This window comes from Bos indicus x Bos taurus, chromosome 15 (genome assembly GCF_003369695.1).
Source record: "Bos indicus x Bos taurus breed Angus x Brahman F1 hybrid chromosome 15, Bos_hybrid_MaternalHap_v2.0, whole genome shotgun sequence".
Taxonomy (NCBI): Eukaryota; Metazoa; Chordata; class Mammalia; order Artiodactyla; family Bovidae; genus Bos; species Bos indicus x Bos taurus.
In genome coordinates this window covers 22,514,440-22,537,454 of record NC_040090.1, presented here as the reverse complement: position 1 = coordinate 22,537,454, position 23,015 = coordinate 22,514,440, and positions in this window count along the sequence as shown.

The window sequence follows — 23,015 nt, the reverse complement described above, 5'->3', positions numbered from 1 at the left end:
GGCATCACAGGATAGGCAAAAGAAGGGAAGACACAAAATAGCCTAAGGAACATCATCATGGCCTAAGAGGACAAGGCTGACTGGAAGAATAAGAGGTGAAAATCTGATGAGGGCTATTTTCAGTTCAGTTCAGTTCAGTCACTCAGTCGTGTCCGACTCTTTGCGACCCCATGAATCGCAGCACGCCTGGCCTCCCTGTCCATCACCAACTCCCAGAGTTCACTGAATTTAGTTAGTTATAAACTTAGAGACAGAAACAGAATAAAATGGTTGGATTTGATATTGCCTGTGACCTCATTTGGTTCTGAAATTCTATGATTCTCACCTAGAAAGAATTCAGACACAAGACTCTGATTTATGTTACCCAGTTATCAATTTACCATATTATTTGTATTTGAGGACAGCAAGTGAGGAAACATGATCCTCATTTTTGAAACCACGGAGGAAACAAGATAGATAACTTGAGCTCTTTACATAAACCAGAGAGAATTCTGAAATGTGGTTTTATTTCTTTCTCTAGTGGATGGTAGGACTGTCTCTTTTCCAGTGCTGGTAAGTTATCTAGGTAGCGACCAGGGACTGCAGTCAGTGGCTCTGACTGCCCCTTTTCTTTTTTCTGTCAGAAGGGAAATGATGACATGTTTCACTCAGCATCTGGTGACAGCCCAAGACACGAAGAGGGACCGTGTGTTTCTGGATCCCTGTGGGTTGAGTCCTTGGAGTCGTTGGGAAGCCAGACTACCATGTTGGGAAGCATGGAAGATTTTTATGAGGTAAACTGACAGGTAAGTTTCAATAAACTGAAAGAGAGACTCTTGTGTGCTATTAAAATTTTCCTTTGAAATAACAGTCAGTTTTGTTATCTAGTGTACAGTTGCTTCCGATTTGATTCACAAACAGTAGTTAAGATGGTAAAGAATCTGCCTGCAATACCGGAGACCTGGGTTCGATCCCTGGGTCAGGAAGATCCCCTGGAGAAGGAAACGTCAATCCATTCCTGTGGACAGAGGAGCCTGGTGGGCTACACTCCATAGGGTCACAAAGAGTTGGACTCAACTGAAGAGACTGAGCATGCATGCATATTTGATTTACAATGTTGTATTAGTTTCTGGAGTATAGCAAAATGATTCAGTTATATATATATATATTCTTTTTCATATTCTTTTCCATTATGGTTTATTAAAAGATACTGAATGTAGTTCCCTGCGCTACACAGTAGGACCTTGTTGTTTATCTGGTTTATATATGGTTATCTACTAATCCAAGACTCTGAATTTATCCCTACTTCATCCCCTTTCCCTTTTGGTAACCATAAGTTTGTTTCTATGTCTGTGGGTCTGTTTCTGTTTTATAAATAAGTTCACTTGTATCATATTTTAGATTCCACATATTAGTGATATTGTATAGTATTTGTCTTATCTCTTTCTGACTTACTTCACTTAGTATGATAATATCTATGTTTATTCATGTTGTTACAAATGCCAGTATTTCATTCTTTTTTATGGCCGAGTAGTATTCCATTGTTTATATATCCACTACATCCTTTTAGCCATGTCTATCAGTGGACATTCAGGTTGCTTCCATATCTTGACTACTATAAATAGTGCTGCTCTGAACATTGGGGTGCATGTATCTTTTCAAATTATAGTTTTGTTCAGATATATGTCAAGGAGTAAGATTGCTGGATCATATGGTAACTCTAATTTTAGTTTTTTAAGGTGCCTCCATACCATATCCATATTGGCTGTACAAATTTACATTCCCACCAGCAGTGTAGGCGAGTTCCCTTTTCTCCACATCCTTTCCAGCATTTATTGTTTATAGATTTTTTGATGATGGGCACTCTGACCAATATGAGGTGATACCTCATAGTGGCTTTGATTTGCATTTCTCTAATAATTAGTGATGTCGAGCATCTTTCATGTGCCTATTGGCCATCTGTATGTCTTCTTTGGAGAAATATCTATTTAGGTTTTCTGCCCATTTTTATCTTTGTGTTATTGAAGTGTATGAACTGTCTATAATTTTTGGAAATTAATCCCTTGTCAGTTACAACATTTGCAAATATTTTCTCTCAGTCCGTAGGTTGTTTTTTCATTTTGCTTAATGTTTCATTTTCTGTGCAAAAGTTTATGAGTTTGATTAGGTCTCATTTGTTTACTTTTGGTTTTATTTCTATTGTCTTGGGAGATTGACCTAAGAAAACATTGCTATGATTTATGTCAGAGAATGTTTTGCCTATGTTCTCTTCTAGGAATTATATGGTACCATGTGTTATATTTAAGTCTTCCAATCATTTTGAGTTTATTTTTTGCACATGTTGTGAGGGTGTGTTCTAACTTCATTGATTCGCCTGTGGCTGTCCAACTTGCCTAACACCACTTGCTGAAAAAACTGTCTTTTTCTGCATTGTATATTCATGCCTTCTTTGTCAAAGATTAATTGACCATAGGTGTGTGGGTTTACTGCTGAACTGTCTGTTCTGTACCATTGATCCATATGTCTGTTTTTGTGCCAATACCACGTTGTTTGAATTGCTGTGCTTTGTAATATTGTCTAAAGTCTTGGAAGATTATGCTTCCAGTTTTCTTCTTTTTCTCATGATTGCCTTGGCATTCTGGGTCTTTTGTGGTTTCATACAAATTTTAGCATTATTTCTTCTAGTTCTGTTTCAAAATTCATGGTAATTTGATAGAGATCACATTAAATCTGTAAATTGCTTTGGGTAGTATGCACATTTTAACGATATTAATTCTGTCAATCCAAAAGCTTGGGATATCTTTCCATTTTATTGAATCATCTTCAATTCCCATTATCAGTGTTTATCAACAGTCAAGTCCTTTACCTCCTTGATAAAGTTTATTCCTAAGTATTTTGTTTTCTATTTTGATGCAATTTTGAAAGGATTGCTTTTTTTTTTACTTTCCCTTTCTGACATTTCCTTGCTAGTGTAAAGATATGCAATAGATTTCTGTATGTTAATCTTGTATCATGTGAAATTACTGAATTCATTTATCAGTTCTAGTAGTTTTTATGTGGAGTCTTTAGAGTTTTCTATATATAGTATATCATTTGCATATAATGACAATTTCACCTATTCTCTTCCAATTTGGTCATCTTTTATTTACTTTTCTTGTCTTATTGCCATGGCTAAGACTTTCAATACTATGTTGTATAAAAGTTGTGAGTGGGTATCCTTGTCTTATTCCAGATTCTAGTAGGAAGGCTTTCAGCTTTTCATTGTTGAGTATTTTGAGTATTATGTTAGCTGCAGGTAAATTGGGTGGTTTATAAATAAGAAATGTTTATTTCTCACAGTTCTGGAGGCTGGGAGGTTCAGTATCATGGTGCTGGCAGATTTGGTGAGTGATGAGGGCCCACTTTCTAGAAGACTGTAAATTTACATTGTGGAAGGTGCTAAACCTGGGGTTTCTTTTATAAGGGCACTAATATGATTTAAAAGCACTCCACCTTCATCACCTAGGCACTTCCTCAAAGTCCCTACCTCTTAATACAATCACATTGTGCTTATGAATGTGAATTTAGTATATGAATTTGGGGGGTACATTTAGTTTATATCAAAGAGTAAGTTATTAGCATAGTGACAGAAATTCTGGAAAAAGTTTACCAGTCCTCACTCTGGCAGGGTTGCAGAATGACTGACATGGACTTAGGGAATATCTGCCTTCAGTTTTTCTTTCACCAGAAAAATCACAACAACTATATTTTATGACTGTGTTATTATAAAGACAAATATAATCCAGGTTGGGTTGATTATTATGCATTCATTGTTATTATATTCATCTCTTCTGATTTTTAAAAGAAATTAAAATGAAAAGATTTCATGGACCTTTAAACATACTTGAGACCCCAGGCACTATGCCTACTGGATACCAGCCCTGATGTTGGAAACACCTTCTTGTTTTTCCCAATGATGTTCAAAGACCCAACCCAGGCTCTGCCCATCCATGAAACCATCCTGGTCCTCCCTGTGGGACTTTTTTTCAATTTACATTGCCATATGTAAAATAGATAGCCAACGGGAATTAGCTCTATGTCTCAGGAAACTCAAACAGCGGCTCTGTATCAACCTAGAAGGGTGGGATGGGGAGGGAGATGGGAAGGAGGTACAAGAGGGAGGGGACATATGTCATACGTATACCTATGGCTGATTCATGTTGAGGTCGACAGAAAAAAACAAAATTTTGTAAAGCAATTGTCATTCAATTAAAAAATAAATTTATAAAAATATTCTTGTCTAACTCATTTTGCAATTCGTATATTCCACATTCTGTTATCATTTATCTCTTATGTATGAGTCCTTTTATTCCAAGTAGATTGTAGCTTGCTCAAGGGCAGTGGCCATATTTTATGCCTCTTCTCCTCTTTGGCACTTACCATGTTCAGTAATAGTTACCATTTATCGAATACATGCTACGTGCCTGGCATGGTTTTGTTATATAGGTGGCATAATCCTCCCTTTACAGATAAGGAAAATGAAGTGCAGGAAAGAAAAGTGGCTTGCTCCAGGCTTCCCATCCAGACTCAGAATTGCAATTTAAATTTCTCTGGGAAAACCAAACCAGCCATCTTTCTGTTCAATGCCACTGCTTCTACATGTGAACAGTGACGATGATGATAAGGAAGATTAATCTGGAGAGTTTTTTTCTTAAGTGAAAAAACAAATGAAATCAAAGTAAAACTTAGCAGGTGTTTCATTTCTGTGTATTAGAGCAAATTTAAAGGTAATATGTTTCAGATCTCTTTCATCGTTAACTTGAAATCTTTGTTCTAAATGTTTTGAACAAGAAGAGGGAGCTACTTATCATAGTATTTGTGATGGGTAACTTATTTCTGGTATAAAGGAATCCCTCACTTCAGATGGTGAAGATTTCACTGTTGCATCTTCTTTTTACATTTTTAATAGAGATCAAGAAAAAGTACTTTCTTCTGAAGGAGGACATGCTCAAGCACTACTTCTTTTTTCTGTATGTCATGATCATGTTCCATATTTCAGTCGATGTTGGGCAGTTTCAGAGGTAGGCCAAATAACATCTATTCAGTGATTCCAAATCTGGAGTAATACTAGTTATTCATTGACAAATCCACACCAATATATTCATATCTGATATGCTTTCATAACAGTTCAGAGAGCAGCCTATAATTTTGTCACTTTCTCATGGCGTCCTGTAGCAATCACTGAGTAGTTAGTCACGTTCTCTTTTTAGATATGAATATTTTCCTACCACAGCTTCAAGTGGGAGTAGATTTGAATTGTGTGCTACAGTTTGTCGATCTGAAATCTTCTCTGTCTAAAATTGAGAAATTATAGAAACCTAGAAGAGAAAACAATTATTTTCGCATATGCAAAGCTTAGTATCTTGGAAATATTATGAGTTCTGGATCCCAGCGCATCTGGTCTTAGAACCTGCCTCCAGCACTTAAAGCTGGTGTGGCCTCAGAAGTCACTTAATTCTGTTTGCTTATCTATAAAACAGACAATAAAAGTATATACCTTTACAAGTTAATTGCAAGAGTAAGCAATTACCTATGAAAAATACTTAGCATAGTACCTAGTATGTAGTAGGTGCTTAATAAATGCTAGCTTATTTATATTGGTATTATTGTTACCATCTCTGAATGATGCTGAAGGACCAATTAGGGAAGTTAAAATAAAAAATGCTCTTGAATTTATTCACTTGGGCCCTGAGATGGGATTAGCTTTTTATGTCGCTGAAATAGCCAGGGAAATGTAAGTGCAAAATCACATTAAAATGTTTCATGCAGGGAAAAATAAGTGGTCCCCTAACTTGATTTTTCTCATTTATTTTTCCAGCAAGCATTAAACCATAATCAGACTCTTAGAACTGGGAACATCTCATGGCAATTAGAGGTTCATGTGTAACTACTGAGGTCTTTAGGGAAAGAGATGCTATCAACACACCAGCCCACCTCTCCTCTGCAATCTAAAGCTCTCTTTGTTACACTGAGCATTTTGTAACACAATTTTACTATCCTGAAATGAAACTCATAAATTAAACCTATCTGTGCAAAGAATGCTTTAAATGCCTTAATTATAATATGAAGGAAAATTAAAAGAAAAGTGATAAATAATAAAATAAAATGCTTGGACTTAATGAAATCTTCAGATGCTTGTGCTTATAAATAGAATCACCTTGATTATGATAACTATAGATATGGATTGACACAGGTGGCTGAATTGGTAACTCAAATACCAAGAAATATGTGGCGTCATCGATGTTATTTTCTGAAATGGTGAATAACTCTTGATAAAGTTCCAAAAAAGGTGAAGTACAATCTTTCTTTGATTCATGTGGGGATTGCATTCCTGGAAAATTCAGTGTACATTAAAATTCTGCAAAAATGTTTCATATTATATGTAACATGAGGTTAGGCTCTAAACCAAGAGAGTTATGTACAAGTTTTCCATTGACATGAATGTCTGAAGGGACATTCCAAACTTGTACAGAACTTGGGGCAATTTTTCAGTATGCAGAATTGGCCTGCCTGTTACAGAATATCTAGCATCCTTGGCTCTTTATCATTTATAGGCCAGTAGTACCCACTACTCAATGGGACCTGGTACCAAAATATCTCCATTGCTTTTTCAAAGCATCCCCTAGGGGGCGGTCCTGCCACCACTGAGAACGCTGTTTTAGTCATGCTAAGTACCTGCAGTTCTCTGAACTGCCAGCCTTTGCTTATTCTCTTCTGTCTGCAAGAGATGTTCTTCCTCTACTTGGCATCACTACTATTCAGTCATCCCTAAGGACTCACCTCAGGTGTCTCTCAACCAGGAAATCCTCTGTAAAGCTCCAGTTACTCCTTCGTGTTACCATAGACCCTCTGTTTAGGATTCCTATGAATTTGATTGTACTTTATTGTCAATTTTCATTTCTGTTTTCCAACATTATTGGAAGAGCTCCTGAGGATCAATCAAACTATTTATTTATCTTTTATTGACTTATTTTAAAAATCTATTTCTTTATCCTTAGTGCCTGACTCATGACTTCCACATGTGAAGTATAGGTGAATGGACACATGTTTGAAAGGACTAACAAATAAATAATAATGTTTTTACCAAATGTCTATTATCTACTTTTCTAAGGTACCATGATTTGGTTCTGGAGGATACAAAATTAGACCCTGTTTTCAAGATGTTTGTGGTCAAAGTGAGGACTTACATCACCCATGGTCATTTTCAAACACGGGGTAAGCTATAGCAGGCTAATGAGATAAGGGTTGAAAGTAATTTACATGATACCATCTACTTTATTTGGAATTAGTGGAGAAAAAAGGCTTTTTGTAAAGCCTTGAGTTTAAGAGTCATTAGAGTTATTTCAGGTGGGCTAGCTAGGTTATTCTGATATGGTGCAGAACAGCGGAGAATTGTTTTTAAATAGCAGTTTTCATACTTGGGGTATTTCAAAGTACTTTAAGATGCTTTACAAAGTAATGAGTTAACTATGTATGCGAGAAACTATGTATGCTAATGGGAGAAAGCTATTATGCTCTTGACAGTAGCTCAAACGGGACCGAGGAAATTAGAGGCAGTTTTATTGATATTGGCCAGGATTTGGGATTAATCCTTGCTCCTTTTGAAAATTGCCAGGGGATCTTTAAATTGCACTTGGATGGCCACTGTGTTTAATAAGATTGTTTTCAGGACCTGAAACTCAACCAAAAAGTTTTTGCATTGACATTCTACAAATAAAGCACATTTGGAGATAGCATATTTTTTTTTAATAATGAATTTGGATAATGGAAGATTTTCATAGAAGAAGAAGCAGGGGAAAAAAGAATCCCCATGACCCTTCCTTAGCTTTTGGAAGTAACCTCATTGGAGGGTCTGAAATATTCAGATAAATGTGTTCCAATTTTGCCTTTGCTCTTCAGGGTTCTGGCTGAGACAGATGTAGAGATGCCAAAAATCTAATGAGAAAGCCTGTTCATGAACAATTTCCATACTACTTTCAACAGACTTGCAAGGTTAAGAAGATCTGAATAAATACGCAAACTTTATGATATCAAATGGAATAATTTCTCATGGCTTTAGCCTTTTAAAAATGTTGTATGAAATTCCATCTAAATTGTATCCAAATACAAATGACAATTTAATTGGAAAGAGTGTAGCAATTTGAAGTTTAAAAATTATTTTAATATATTGTATTATCTATTAAGTTAATATGAAATTAAAAGTTAACACCATTATCAGTATGCTTGAGAAATCTCCACTATAAGCCTACAATGAAATCTACAACTTAAATGGTAGATATTAAGCTAGTCATTAAACAAAAATTTTGTTAAAAATTTGCTTAGAATTTACTGAAAACTATGATACTGTAATTCACTATTCATTTATTCAACAGTATTTGATTGAGTACCTAATGCCTCTAAGACAGGGATGCATGTAACGAAATGAATCTTTACAATAACAATGAAGTATCAGAAAGGGAAAGTCAAAAAACAATCCCTTTAAAAGTCCCATTAAAAAATAAAATAAAATAATTAAAAATAAGCCTGACCAAGATGGTGAAAGACTTATATGCAGAAAACTATTGCTAAAACATCGATAAAGGAAACTGAAGATGATTCAATAAAATGGAAAGATATCCCATGATTTGGATTGACAGAATTAATATTGTTAAAAAGCCCATACTATTCAAAGCAATTTACAGATTTAATGTGATCTCTTTCAAATTTCCCATGACTTTTTTTTTCACAGAACCAGAAGAAATAATGCTAAATTTTATATGAAACCATAAAAGATTCAGAACTGCCAAAGCAATCCTGAGAAAAAGAACAGAGCTGGAAGCATAACCTTCCCAGACTTCAGACAATGTTACAAAACTAAAGTAATCAAACCAAAGTGGTACTGGCACAAAAACAAGCATATGGATCAATGGTACAGAATAGAGAGTCCAGAAATAAACCCACACACCTATGGTCAATTAATCTTGGACAAGGGAGGCAAGAATAGGCCATTGAGAAAAGACAGTCTCTTTAACAAGCAGTGTTAAGAAAGCTGGACAGTCACAGGTGAATCAATGAAGTTAGAACACACCCTCACAACATATGTAAAAAATCAACTCAAAATGGTTGAAAGACTTAAACATAAGACATGACACCATAAAACTCCTGGAAGAGAACATAGGTAAAACATTCTCTGACATAAATCATGGCACTGTTTTCTTAGGTCATTCTCCTAAGCCAACAGAAATAAGAGCAAAAACAAACAAATGAGACCTAATGAATTTTGGTAAAGACCCTTAAAGTGGATGTTTATTTAGTCCAGATCTTAGACTTAGTAATAGTGAGACCATTTATTTAGCTTTGGAATTTAAACTAATATTCAAATGATCAGCTTTTAGTTATGAGCTCTTTTGCTATGTTGCTGCTAAGCTGCTGCTGCTGCTACTAAGTCGCTTCAGTCGTATCCGACTCTGTGCGACCCCACAGACAGCAGCTCATCAGGCTCCCCCGACCCTGGGGTTCTCCAGGCAAGAACACTGGAATGGGTTGCCATTTCCTTTTCCAATGCATGAAAGTGAAAAGGGAAAGTGAAGTCGCTCAGTTGTGTCTGACTCTTAGCGACCCCATGGACTGCAGCCCACCAGGCTCCTCTGTCCGTGGGATTTTCCAGGCAAGAGCACCGGAGTGGGGTGCCATTGCCTTACAGAGATTTAATATACTAGAATCTTCATTTTGAGATTTGCTTCACTCCCAAACCTTTCACATCCATGCAGAATATATCAACCGAGCCACCTTTCTTTAAAAAAATGAGCAGGAACCATGTTAAGCATCAGTTTCTGCATTACTTGTCCTATTGATAGCAAAACTACACCATGTATCTTGCCATAAGTAAAAGTTACATACCTTTGACAACAGAAGAGCTTGCTTTCCTCAATATAAGCAAAGATTGAGCTCATCATTAGGGCTTAGGTCTCACATTAGGTTAGCCCAAATGTGTGTTATAGAAATTGGACATGAGTAAGTAAGAGAGCTTTTGTAGGAGGGTGAAGAGCTGGCAATGTGATTGGAAAGAAGGGTTGGGATTTGTTTTGAAGCTGTGTTTGCATGGGTTTCCCTGGTGGATCAGATGGTAAAGAATCCACCTGCAATGTGGAAGACCCAAGTTCAATCCCTGGACCGGGAAGATCCCCTGGAGAAGGGAATGGCTAACTTCTCTAGTATTCTTGCCTGGAGAATTCCATGGACAGAGGAGCCTGGTGGGCTACAGTCCATGAGGTCACAGAGTCAGATATGACTGAGTGACTAACACTTATGAAAAAACTCGAAGAGGCAGATGCTTCCTAGATCCTAACATTTCAATGCAACCCTGCAACTTTCTAGGTGTGTGAGCAGATAAGAAGATGCAACTATTGAAAATGTAACAGATCTTTCATAAACATAGGAAAAATTGGAAATATAAGTCTTTTTTCATTTCAGTGATGTTAACTCTCTCTCAGTTACAGGGGTTGTAATGGCAACCCAAGGTAAGGAAAAATTATGTGTCATAATGGCAGGAACACTGATTTAGGACATAATCTGGATCTTTTGGAGAAGGAAACAGCAACCCACTCCAGTAATCTTGCTTGGGAAATCCCATGGACAGAGGAGCCTGGAGGGTGACAGTCTTTGGGGTCGCCAGAGTTGGACACAACTTAGCAACTGAACAACTAAATCTCATAATCTTACTTCTACCTTTAACCCTATCTTTCTTCTAGGCAAGGTCCAAACCTATCTAATTTGACACTGTATTTCCACTGCCTTCTGTGTTGAGCATGTGTCCTTTAAATATGTTTTGAATGGGTGAATTGTTTTTGAAAAATTTCACTTCGCTCCGACTTATGTCTAGGTCTCAGCATTTTCATTCGTAAAACGAGTGGGGTGAGCTAGATGATCTTTTTATCATCTTCCAAAATAAGACAGTTTCTTAACTATTAGCCTGGCTACAAACACAGACTTCAACATAGAGAACAGACCTATGGACACAGGGGGACAAGGAAAGGGTGCAACGAATGGAGAGAGTAGCATGGAAACATATACGTTACTGTATGTAACAGATAGCCAGTGGGAATTTGCTGTATGACTCAGGGAGCTCAAACCAGTGGTGCTGTGTGTCAACATAGAGGAGTGGGATGGGATAGAAGGTGGTAGGGAGGGCCAAGAGGGAGGGAACATATGTATACCTATGGCTGACTCATGTTGATATATATGACAGAAGCCAACACAATATTATAAAGCAATTATCCTTCAATTATAAATAAAAAGATAATAAAGTGAAAAAAGAAATGTTACATGGATATATTACACAAAGAATATAGTGAATATTTTATAACTTTCAATAGACTATTATCTATAAAAATAGTGAATCAACTGTTGTACATCTAAAACTAAATTAATATTATGAATCAATTATACTTCAGTAAAAAAAAAAAATTACAGATTTCAAGACCTGAGTCAAAGTCTTTGGGGATGAAGCCCAAGCATTTGCCCTTTTGTTAGGGGAAACACACTGAAATCACCCACCCTGGCCAGGCACCATAGTAATCATTTGCATGAGTTACTTTATGACAGGAGGTCTTGGTAAGGAACATAGAGTAATAAGCCACCGTCAACCAGAAGAATTCAAGAAAGGTCAAAAGGAGATGTCACATGTCCTACCAACCTTCCAGAATCCTCCTTACTGGCATCCATCTTCACTGAGCAATGCAGGAGACACCAGGAAGGAATATTCTGACCTTGAATCAGAATAATTGGCCAGAGACAACCCAGACACTAATCTCATCACCATGAAGTCCTAGACTGTGAGCCACGTGGCAGAGCAGTCCTCCTAGGCTACCTTCTCTTGCTGTCTGCCTAGACACCCCTTCCCAAAAGAGTCTCTTGCTTTGTCAGCACATGTGTTTCCTTGGATAATTTATTTCTTAATATTAGACAGGAGCCCACTCTCAGGTCCTGGAAGTGCCCCCCGCCCTTCCTGCAAAAATTTTAATGCTTTACAGACTCTTCTTATGCTCAGGAAATTTGTTCTGGAGCCATACAAATATCTTAAACAGATTTAGCTTTGACCAACCCAGGTATTCACATGCAAAGGGCAAGTGGAAAGTAAAGATGATAACCTGAAAGTTTGAGTTTTGAATTCCTAACACTCTTTCCTTAAATTTATAGATATCTTATATGAGTCCTATCTATCTAGAAAATTTCCTCTGTTCTTCTATATTTTAAAGGATGTAGTATTTACTTGGACTGAAAGTAAATCAAACCAGCCATTGACTCGTTGGACTCCTTGGACAGCAGGAGATCAAACCAGTAAATCCTATAGGAAATCATTCCTGAATATTCATTGGAAAGACTGATGCTGAAACTCCAATTTTTTGGCCACCTGATTGAAAGAACTGACTCACTGGAAAAGACCCTGATGCTGGGAAAGAGTGAAGGCAGGAGGAGATGGGGATGACAGAGGATGGGTGGTTGGACGACATCACCAACTTGATGGACACGAGTTTGAGCAAGCCAGGAGTTGGTGATGGACAGGGAAGCCTGGCATGCTGCAGTCCATGGGATTGCAAAGAGTTGGACATGACTGAGTGACTGAACTGAACTGATAGTATTTACAGATTTGGTTGGAAAGCTATAACACAAATAAAATAAACTCTACTTTTTCTTTCTTCATGAAGATGCAATTTTTAAGCTGTTCATCTTTCCATTTGTTAAACTGTTGCTTTGATTTTTCCTTTTGTTATACACTGCTTAAACTGGATTTTGAAACATTATCCTACACACAGAAAATTTTCTTTAACTGTCAGATAAAAATATAATTGGCTTTCTCAATATTCAAACAAATCAATCTCCTAAAATGTCAATTGACATCTACTTCTCTGGATAAGTGTTTTTTAAAATAAATATGCAATTTAAAAATTCCTAAATTTAAAAGTTGGCACTTGGAGATGTATTTCATCATATTGACAATAGAAAAGGCAACCTGTTTTACTCAAATTTCTCTAGACACAGAAAGAACCAATGAAAAACAATTAAACTTGAAGTCCTTTTGTTGACATTCTCAGAGGCTAAAATTAACAGCTGAATTTAGGAGGCTCAATCCTTTCTTTGTTCTTCCAAACTTCATACTCTTGATGAGGTGTAGACTGATACGACTCAAGAGAAGCCAAAGCAAAGATATTTGGTTTATGTATCTGAACTCCAGTCAAAGTCAAATAGGTAGGCTGTTTAAGGTAGACCCAAGAGCTAGATTTTCAGACATCACTCGGGCAGAACTCATGCTGGTCTCTCTCTCATTCAAGTGAGTTGTCCAAACCAAACACAGTTTCAGTCGTTTCCAGTTTTTTCCATCAATGTGCATAGAGTTTCCAACTGTGGAAATAGACAATTTGCTTGACTTCATGTCAGATATCAGGCTTGCTGACCTTCAGGGAAAGCTGAGCTTGACAATGGTGAGCATTGCCCAGTGTTTGGAAATCTGTGGTCTTGTCTCAAATATTTGCTCCTCTGCCAGAAATACAGATGGATGTAAAATAGGAACATTTTAAAGGCTTAAATTTCAGCAGCATGCATTAAAGAACATGTTATATTGAAACATATTTTTTAAAATTCAGAACTATAATGTATTTAAGTTGTAGGTGCAGAGGATTAAACTGGTGGAGAAGATATGGCATCCTCTCGCGTATTTTAAAATATACTTTTGATTTTCAAGGCATTCTGTTTCATTAAAAAACAAAATACAAGAGTTCTTGGTTTCTAGCCACCATTCAACAATGAAGGGAGCAAGGCTCCAAGGAGACGCAGTTGATCCCAGGGACTCCAATGAGAAGTGGTTGATTTCAGAGCTGAGTCAAGAAAAACATAAGATGAACTTGGACATCTTATGGTACCAGAATATAAGGAAATGCTCAATAAAAAATGGAGCCTATTGAAATTTTTCTTTTGTTCAAGAGCCAACTTGAATGAGCTTCTCATGGCCAAAGCTGGAACAATTTAAGCATTGAAATAAAAGTAACAATATTAGATTATAACCTGTAGAATAAAATAAATATGTGTCCACACTGATAAAAGTATTTGGGTAAATAAATAAATTAGGGAGAAGGAAGAACTCTTCCTTACTGTAGAATTATAGTTAATAAATGCACAAGGGAGGAAGGAAATAGAAAATTACCAAAATGTGTTCTCCAAGATATTTACTAACTACAAAAGGAAAGATAGTAACTTTACAGCGGTGAAATGTAGCAGACACCAACTTACCAAGCAATCAAGATCAACATTGCTAACAATAAAGACACACCAATGTCATGAAAGTTTTGATGTAACACGATGAGAAAGATACAACATCATTTCTGAGGTTTTCTTATCAAAAAGCATAACCTCACTCCAATCACAAGAAAATATTAGACAAACCCAACTGTTTTTCTTTTTGAGAAATATTATACAAAATATCTGATCAATACTCTTCAAAATTTCAAGGTCAACAAAGCCAAGAAAAAGCTGAAGAACTGTTACAGAATGCAGGCGACTAAGGAGAAATAAGAAATGCAATGTGGTATTTCAAGTGAGTTCCAGGATGACATTCTGAAATGCAGAGACAGTAGAAAAATGGGTGAAATTCAAGTAAGGTCTGAGGCTAAGTGAATAATGTTCTACCAGATTTTAATATCCTGGTTCTGATCCCTGTGTTGTGATTATATCAGGTGTTAATAGGAGAAGCTGGGAGGGCTACATGCAAACTTCATTCTGTTGTTGCAATTTTTCTGTAAATGTAAAATAAGTTAAAAACGAAAAAAGTGAAATGTAATGAGGGCAACTGTTTTAAAGACAACTTTTAGATGTGTCCTTCAAAAGTTTTAAAATAATTTCTATTAAAATTTGTTTCCCTCCAGGTCTTTTGAGATATAATCAACATGTGCTCAGTTGTTCAGTCATGACTGTTTGCTAAGACTCTCAGTAAAGACTCTTTGCTACCCCATGGACTGCAGCCTGCCAGGCTCTTCTGTTCAAGGGAATTTTGCAGCAAGAGTACTGGAGAGAGTTGCCATTTCCTCCTCCGGGGATATTCCCGACCTGGAATTGAACCCATGTCTCCTGCATCTCCTGCATTAGCAGATGGATTTTTCACCACTGCACCGCCTAGGAAGCCCATACTCAACATACAGCACAGTATAAATTTAAAGTGTACAGCACAATTATTTGATTCATATATATCATGTAATGATTACCACAGTAAGTTTAGTGAATATCTTTCATCTCACACAGATAAAAGATGAAATGAGTCTTTTTCCCTTGTGATGAGAAATCTGAGGATTTACTGGCTTAACAACTTTCATATATAACACACAGTGATGTTAATTGTATTCATTATGCTGTATATTACATTCCTAGTACTCATTTGTACAACTTCTAAGTGGAAGTTTTTACTTTTTGACTCTCTTCATCCAATTTTTGAAGAGCTTATATAGTCCAGACTCTTTCCCATGACTTGAAAAAATGTACACCATCTGGCCCTTTCTTTCGTACCTCTGTTATGTCATCTCCAATTCTGTGCCACCCACACTGGCTTTCTTTCTGTTCCTTGAGCATGCCAAATGAAAGCTCAGCAACACACACACACACACACACACACACACAATTTTTCCCTAGTCTTTCCAAAATTGGCTCCTTCTTATTATTCAGCAGTATTTGTTAGTCACCTTTTACCATGTTATACTGTCTCAAAAAGACAGACTCCTATTTCTTGCTTATTTTGTGGCTGATCCATGAACTGTGAGTTAGCTGTGGATCTGCACCCTCATATTTTCTTCATTCTAGGATCCAGGCTCAAGGATCAAACCTAACCAGAAAATGTCAAACTCATGGCAGGAGAACAAGCATGCTGATGAAATCATATGCTTGTCATCAGAGCTTTACCACGGAGTTGGCACAGTCCCAGCTCTGTGCTCCTATTTCTTTGGTCAAAGCATATCACAGAGCCAAGTTTGATGTTAACATGATAAGAAAGGAAACTCCTCCTATGGGGACACTGAAAGTCCTATGGTGGGAAAGTCTATTTTGCTTATAGGAAAGAGGAAGAGAACTGGGAAATTATAATGCATGCAACTTACCAGGTAACGCTGGTGGTAAAGAATCCACTTGCCATTGCAGGAGACTTAAGAGATGCGGGTTCAGTCCCTGGGTTGGAAAGATCCCCTGGAGGAGGAAATGGCAACCCATTTCAGGATTCTCCCACGGGAGAGATTCCCATGGACAGAAGAGCCTGGTGTGCTACAGTCCATAGGGTCGCAAAGAGTCGGACAAGACTGGAGTAACTTAGCAGGCACCAGAAGACTCAGTTCACAGGAAACCTTCTCAAAGGAAACTTCCTGTACCACCCGCACCGTCTGTCATCCCCTTTTCCCTGGTTACTTAATACTCTATTATTTTGTCTTATTTTCATATCACTTTCTGGAACTTTCTTTCTTTACATTTCTTTTTATTATTGGTGTCTATCAACAGTCCATGGGATTGCAGAGTCGGGCACAACTGAGTGACTTCACTTTCTCACTTTCTATCAACAGAGTATAAATTCTATGAGAGCAGAAACCATAAAAACTGTTCACAGCAATAGCCAACAGTTCTTGATCCTTAGTTAAGTGCTCAATAAATATTTGTTAGGTAAAAAGAAGGCACAGCCTGGGGATCCTTAATTTTCATGTCTTTACATAATGTATCATATACAACATCTCACAATGCATAGGCCCTGGTAAATGTTTGTTAAATAAGTAAATGAATGCATATTTATATTGAATAAAATAAGGAGGAAATAATATACATTCATTCACACATGTTTTTACATGGCTAGGACTGCAACTAGAGCAAAAAATCCCCCTGCTATGAAAGGACATTTTTATGCTTTGCATTTTTCTCCAAGTACACTTGGATCACGTAGATGAGATTTGATTTTTCTCATGTAGTTCCAACTAACCTCACGTAGGAATAAAATGTTTGAGGATTCAGTTTGGCAAATGCAAGTAGGTCTGCAGAACCAACAAATGAACAATGGTTGTGGAGTGGCAGCAATACGGAGGTCGGGCGAGGGGGCGGTGGTGGGGCGTGGTGGTGTTGGAGTCAAGGTAAAAACATTCTGGCGCTTCAGTGTTTCCCGTGCTTTTTCTTTTCCTTCCTTCTACTGGTCAGAGCTACTTTTGGTAGCACATTTTAAAAAATGGCACTTGGCAAAAATCTCTGTCCATCTTGCCTTTCCATACTATCTGTCAAAGTTTCAGACCATTCCCCTGTTTGAATTCCCACCTCCTCTGCAAAACACCAAAATTACATTCTAGTTTCTTTCAATGGACATGACACTATAAAGGTTGCTTTGTTTAGTAGTGGCTAGTCACAGGCCCAAAGCATTTACAGACCAGCTCAGATTGAGCCTCCTATATAAATGCAGTCAGTACTACAACTGCAGAAATTCTGAGTAAAAGTTGCCTTTCCTGAATATAAATTTTTGCTATTAATCTAGTTCATTTCCATTTGAACTAGATGTTTCAAGATATGAAGGTTGCTTTCAGTTGTGACTATCTTAACGTGAAAAATTTTTTAATTTTTTAAAACCAGGTTCCAGAAAAGAGTGCTCGAGTGAAATGTCATTGTTGGGAAAAGGGAACATGGAACAACATGGGAGTAGAACTATGAAGCTGAAAGATTCATGGAGACAAACCTTTTTTATTTTCCAAGTTTACCTTGAGTTGGCTTTGACCTTAGAGTAAATTACCCACCATGATAGCCATAAACCTGCAACCTGTTATTGCACAGACTGAACTAAGATGAGGCCTTTAATAAACCCTGTGAAAGGAGGTTCAGTTATGGGAAGTTATCAATGGGCCAGTTATCTCGGTGGTCCTTCAGGGCTATACTTTAACAGCATAGAGGCCATTACAGTGAGTTTCCAGGATATTTACTTCTCTTCAATCTTTCTCAGAAGTAGCTTAATGATTCCAGGTAATAAACAATATTTACAATGGTAATGACAAACTGTAAATCTTTGTAATGAGAGATTCTGATATTTAACTGTTAGTCCACTGTTTATCAGCTATGTCTGGTTGAGCAAGATCCTTAACCTCTCTGAATCTCGGTTTCTTCATCTGGAGAATGAGTACATTAATAGTACCTATCCCAGAGCATGTTATAAGGATTAAATGAAAACAATTTTTCATTCATGTGCTGTCAAGATATCATCAGTTGGCCACATAAATCCAACACAAACCATCTCAAACATAAAGGAGAATTTATTAGTTCATGCAATAAGGAATTAGAAGTGCAAGGCTGACTTTAGGCATGGTTGGATGGAGACACTCAATGAATGTATTCAAAATCTGCTTCTTCTTTTCCAACTTTTGGCTCTGCTTTTCTTTGGTTTGGCTTTATTCTCAAGTAGTCTGCCTTTATGTGTTGGCAAAGAAGATCAATAAAATAGCAAGCTCCAAACTTACATATTACAGCTTAGCACCTACAGTGAAAAAGTCCCTCTTTTTTCATGGTTCCAGCAAAAGTCCTAAGACTGAATTGCATTTCTGGGTCCTGAATCAAGTACTTCAGACTGAAGACAGGGGGAAGAATTTTCAGATAGACTTGATCCTGGAACCAGTTGGCTGTGCCAGCCCCACCCAAAACAACATGGGCAGAAAAATAGATGCAGGATGCTTTTTTCATCCAAAAACAATGGGGCTTTGTATTGTTACAAGAAAAAATTGGGGCTAGACAAAACAGCAGATGGTCACTACAGTATTTAAGGTATTCAACACTGTGCCTGACACAGATCAAGCCATCCATGAATGTTTGCTGTTATTAATGACATCAATTTCCTGGAGTTAAAAATAGGTGCTGACTGTAGGCAGAGAACACTACGGGAGAACCTGGTTGATTAAAATTTAACAAGAATGTAAAATATGAGAGCAGGACCAATTCTTCTTGAACTTTCTATTCCCAGTAACCAGCACAGTAGTTGGCACAGAACAGGTGCTCATAAACACTTGTCTACTGAATGAACGCATGCCAGGAATCATGCTATGCACTTCCCATATAATAGCCATCATAACAGCAACATAGCTAAGCTGCTTCTTGGTGTTTTGTCCCGGTAATCTCTCTCTTCAGACAGGCTTGTTGTAGGGTGCTTTAAACTTGGAAGTGCATGTGAGTCACCTGGGAATCTTGTTAAAATTTAGATTCTTATTCAGGGAGTCCAGGGTAGGGCTTGAGATTTTGTGTTTCTGACAAATTCCCAAGTCGTGTCATCCTGGCTGGTCTGCAGTTCACTCTTTGAGTATCTAGGCTCTACAGTTCTAAACTGCTCCCAGTTAGGAACTGACACAAAGGTCTTACCATAGTTGTTCAGTTTTACCGTTCAGTAGAGAAACTGCACCAGGGTGTTCTTATAGTATGGCATTTCTTTTACAAGTAAGGGGGCCAAAAGGAAAAAAAAACAGAGAATTTATGCTAAAAACAATTTAAAAAACAGAGAAGCAGAGAAAAACAGCATAACATGAAAACAGAGCAAACGATGTAAACTGTAGTTTTGCAGAGGTTGATGAATTCATTTCCAGTTTTTATAATTGTTCCCTGCTGCTGCTGCTGCTGCTGCTGCTAAGTTGCTTCAGTCATGTTTGACTCTGTGTGATCCCATAGATGGCAGCCCACCAGGCTCCCCCGTCCCTGGGATTCTCCAGGCAAGAACACTGGAGTGGGTTGCCATTTCCTTCTCCAATGCATGAAAGTGGAAAGTGACAGTGAAGTTGCTCGGTTGTGTTCGACGCTTAGGGACGCCAGGGATTGCAGCCTACCAGGCTCTTCCGTCCGCGGGATTTTCCAGGCAAGAGTACTGGAGTGGGTACAATTCTTCCCTACGATGAAGCAAATAGCTGCCCTTTATTGAATATAAACTCTATACCTGGGCACTGTATTTTACATCTAATATCTCACTTAATCTCACAACACTCCTATGATAATGTACAGAGGGGCCTCAGTTCACAGGTGAGGAAAATCATTCTCAGAGAAGTTAAAACCATTCAACTATGCAATGGATTTATGCAATGATTTGTACTTCAATCTCTCTGAATCTCTATTTTAATTTCTTATTTAGAATACAATGGGAATGTTAGAGAATGCACCCATGGCTATTATTAACATCAGACATCATGATGTTTAGCTCTTTATTTCCTGTGGCACTTTATCTTAAACTTTGGCATTTATCTTAACTGGATTGAATGTTGAATGTTATTCTCTCAGTTGTGTCTGACTCTTTGCGACACCATGGACTGGAGATTGCCATGCTCCTTTGGTAGAATTCTCCAGGCAAGAATACTGGAGTGGGTGGCCATTTCCTTTTTCAGGGTATCTTCCCAACCCAGGGATCAAACCCAAGTCTTCTGCATTGTGGGCTGATTCTTTACCATCTGAGCCATCAGCAAGCCTGTATTTATTTTTTATCTTAATAAATAATAGTAAAATAACTGCTGTGGGAATGCAAACTACTACAGTCACTATGGAGAACAGTGTGGAGATTCCTTAAAAAACTGGAAATAGAACTGCCATACGACCCAGCAATCCCACTGCTGGGCATACACACCGAGGAAACAAGAATTGAAAGAGTCACATGTACCCCAACATTAACCGCAGCACTATTAATGATAGCCAGGACATGGAAACAACCTAGATGTCCATGGCAGACAGATGGATAAGAAAGCTGTGGTACATATACACAATGGAATATTACTTAGCTATTAAAAAGAATGCATTTGAATCAGTTCTAATGAGGTGGATGAAACTGGAGCCTATTATACAGAGTGAAGTAAGTCAGAAAGAAAAACACCAATAAAGTATATTAATGCATATATATGGAATTTAGAAAGTTGGTAATGATGACCCTATATGCGAGGCAGTAAAAGAGATACAGAGATAAAGAACAGACTTTTGGATTCTGTGGGAGAAGGCGAGGGTGGGATGATTTGAGAGAATAGCATTGAAACATGTATATTACTATATGTGAAATAGATCGCCAGTCCAGGTTCAATGCATGCGACAGGGTGCTCAGAGATGGTGCACTGGGACGACCCTGAGGGATGGGATGGGGAGGGAGGTGGGAAGGCGGTTCAGGATGGGGGACTCATGTACACCCATGGCTGATTCATGTCAGTGTATGGCTAAAGCCACTACAATATTGTAATTAGCCTTCAATTAAAATGAATAAATTAAAAAAAACTAGTCAAAGATATTTGTACAAAAATCCATTTTGTCTCACTGCCTGAGAGTTGATTTTAAAGGAATTACATAAATTTATAATAAATAATGTAGTACCATATAATTAGTGATTATAGTGAAAAATTTTTGGAAATCACTCAACTGTTCAAATTGATTTCCTACTGTGATTGACCGCTCCAAAAATAAATATTGCATCGTTCCTCAAATTATGATATAAATTTACAAAAAAATAAGATAAAAAATAAATAATAGTAAAATAAAATAACAAAATTAAAACTATTTCATTTTAAATCCATTAACATTAAATATGATTAAAAATTAAAGCACATTTCCTTTATCTGATTTGGTGATCCCAAGTCAAAAGCTGACCTTCTGAAAATTCTACAATTCTGAAGCTGCTTCTGATCAGCTTATCTGAATGTATACAATCAAAAGAGAGAACATGTGGTTACTCAGACAATACGACCCAGACGAATGATTTCACGGTCACACTGCCCGTGTGGGCATGGACGTGAAAGAGACCTGAGTTTGGTTCCTGGCTCAGCCCTAGCCAGCCATGTGGCCATAGGGAAATGGCTTACCTTTGTTCTGCCTCTATTTTCTCATATATAAAATATGAATGAAAGAACTTCTCTGGTGGCCTAGTGGTTAAGACTTCGTGTTTCCAGTGTAGGGGTATGGATTCTATCCCTGGCTGGGGAACTGAGATCCCACATACCATGTGGCACAGAGAAAAAAAAAAAGAATGATTGAAGTCCTTATATCACAGGATTGTTGTGAAAGTTTAATTATAGAGGAGCTTAGCCTGGGGGCCTGGCACTTTGTAAGCATATAAATATATACATGTAAGGGGATCTGAGCATCACCAAAGATGTCTCACTAAAGATCAATATTTTGTAGTGTTTCTTTTCTCTTTGGCTATAGATCCTATTTTAATATACTCTTGTCATCCTCGATCTCTCCCCAGTCAACTCCTTTTCTAGGAGTTTGAATTCTTGGCTCCACACCTGAGATTCCTAATTGCTTCCTTCTGTTTGGGCAGCTGTAAGTTCACATGAAAATAGTCTCCTTCCTCTCTCTGGATCCATGACACTGAACATGAATTTTCCCTCCTCAGCAAATTACATGGAGGTTACATAACCTGCTTGTTGAGTTGGAGTAGCATATCTAGACTAATAAAATTTTACCACTGACAGATCCTTACAGGTGATCTGTGGGTAGATGAATCAGAAAGACGTATCTGCAACTGTAACACAGCTAAGCAGAAAGATTTAAATGGATCTAGACAAAGGAATCCAAGGAGAAAACAAAGTTACTCTGCAGCACACCTGGCTTCTCTAAAGCATGTTCAGGGCAGCAGGTATACCCATTGGGGTCAGGGGCTGGTACGGCAGTTTCTGTCCAGATGTGATTATGCTAAGCCCAGGTCATCTGACCAGCTGCTTAAGTAGATAATCTTCTACCTGATAATCTCCTTCAAAAAATGACAATCTATAAATCTAGTCTCTCTTCCACTTAATTTTGGACATACCTAAGACATGCCTCTGAAAGTAGACAGGAGATGACGTACAGAACATTTAGAAAAGATAGAAAGGTTATAGAGAACCCTGCAGAAAGACTACATTTCATAACGAACAACCACTAACATTTTCTGTTCGGTTTCCCTCATTTTTTCCCTGACTTTTAATTGTGAGTATCTGCGTATATCTTTTAATCATATTGGTATCATACTGGAAAAATTATTTTGA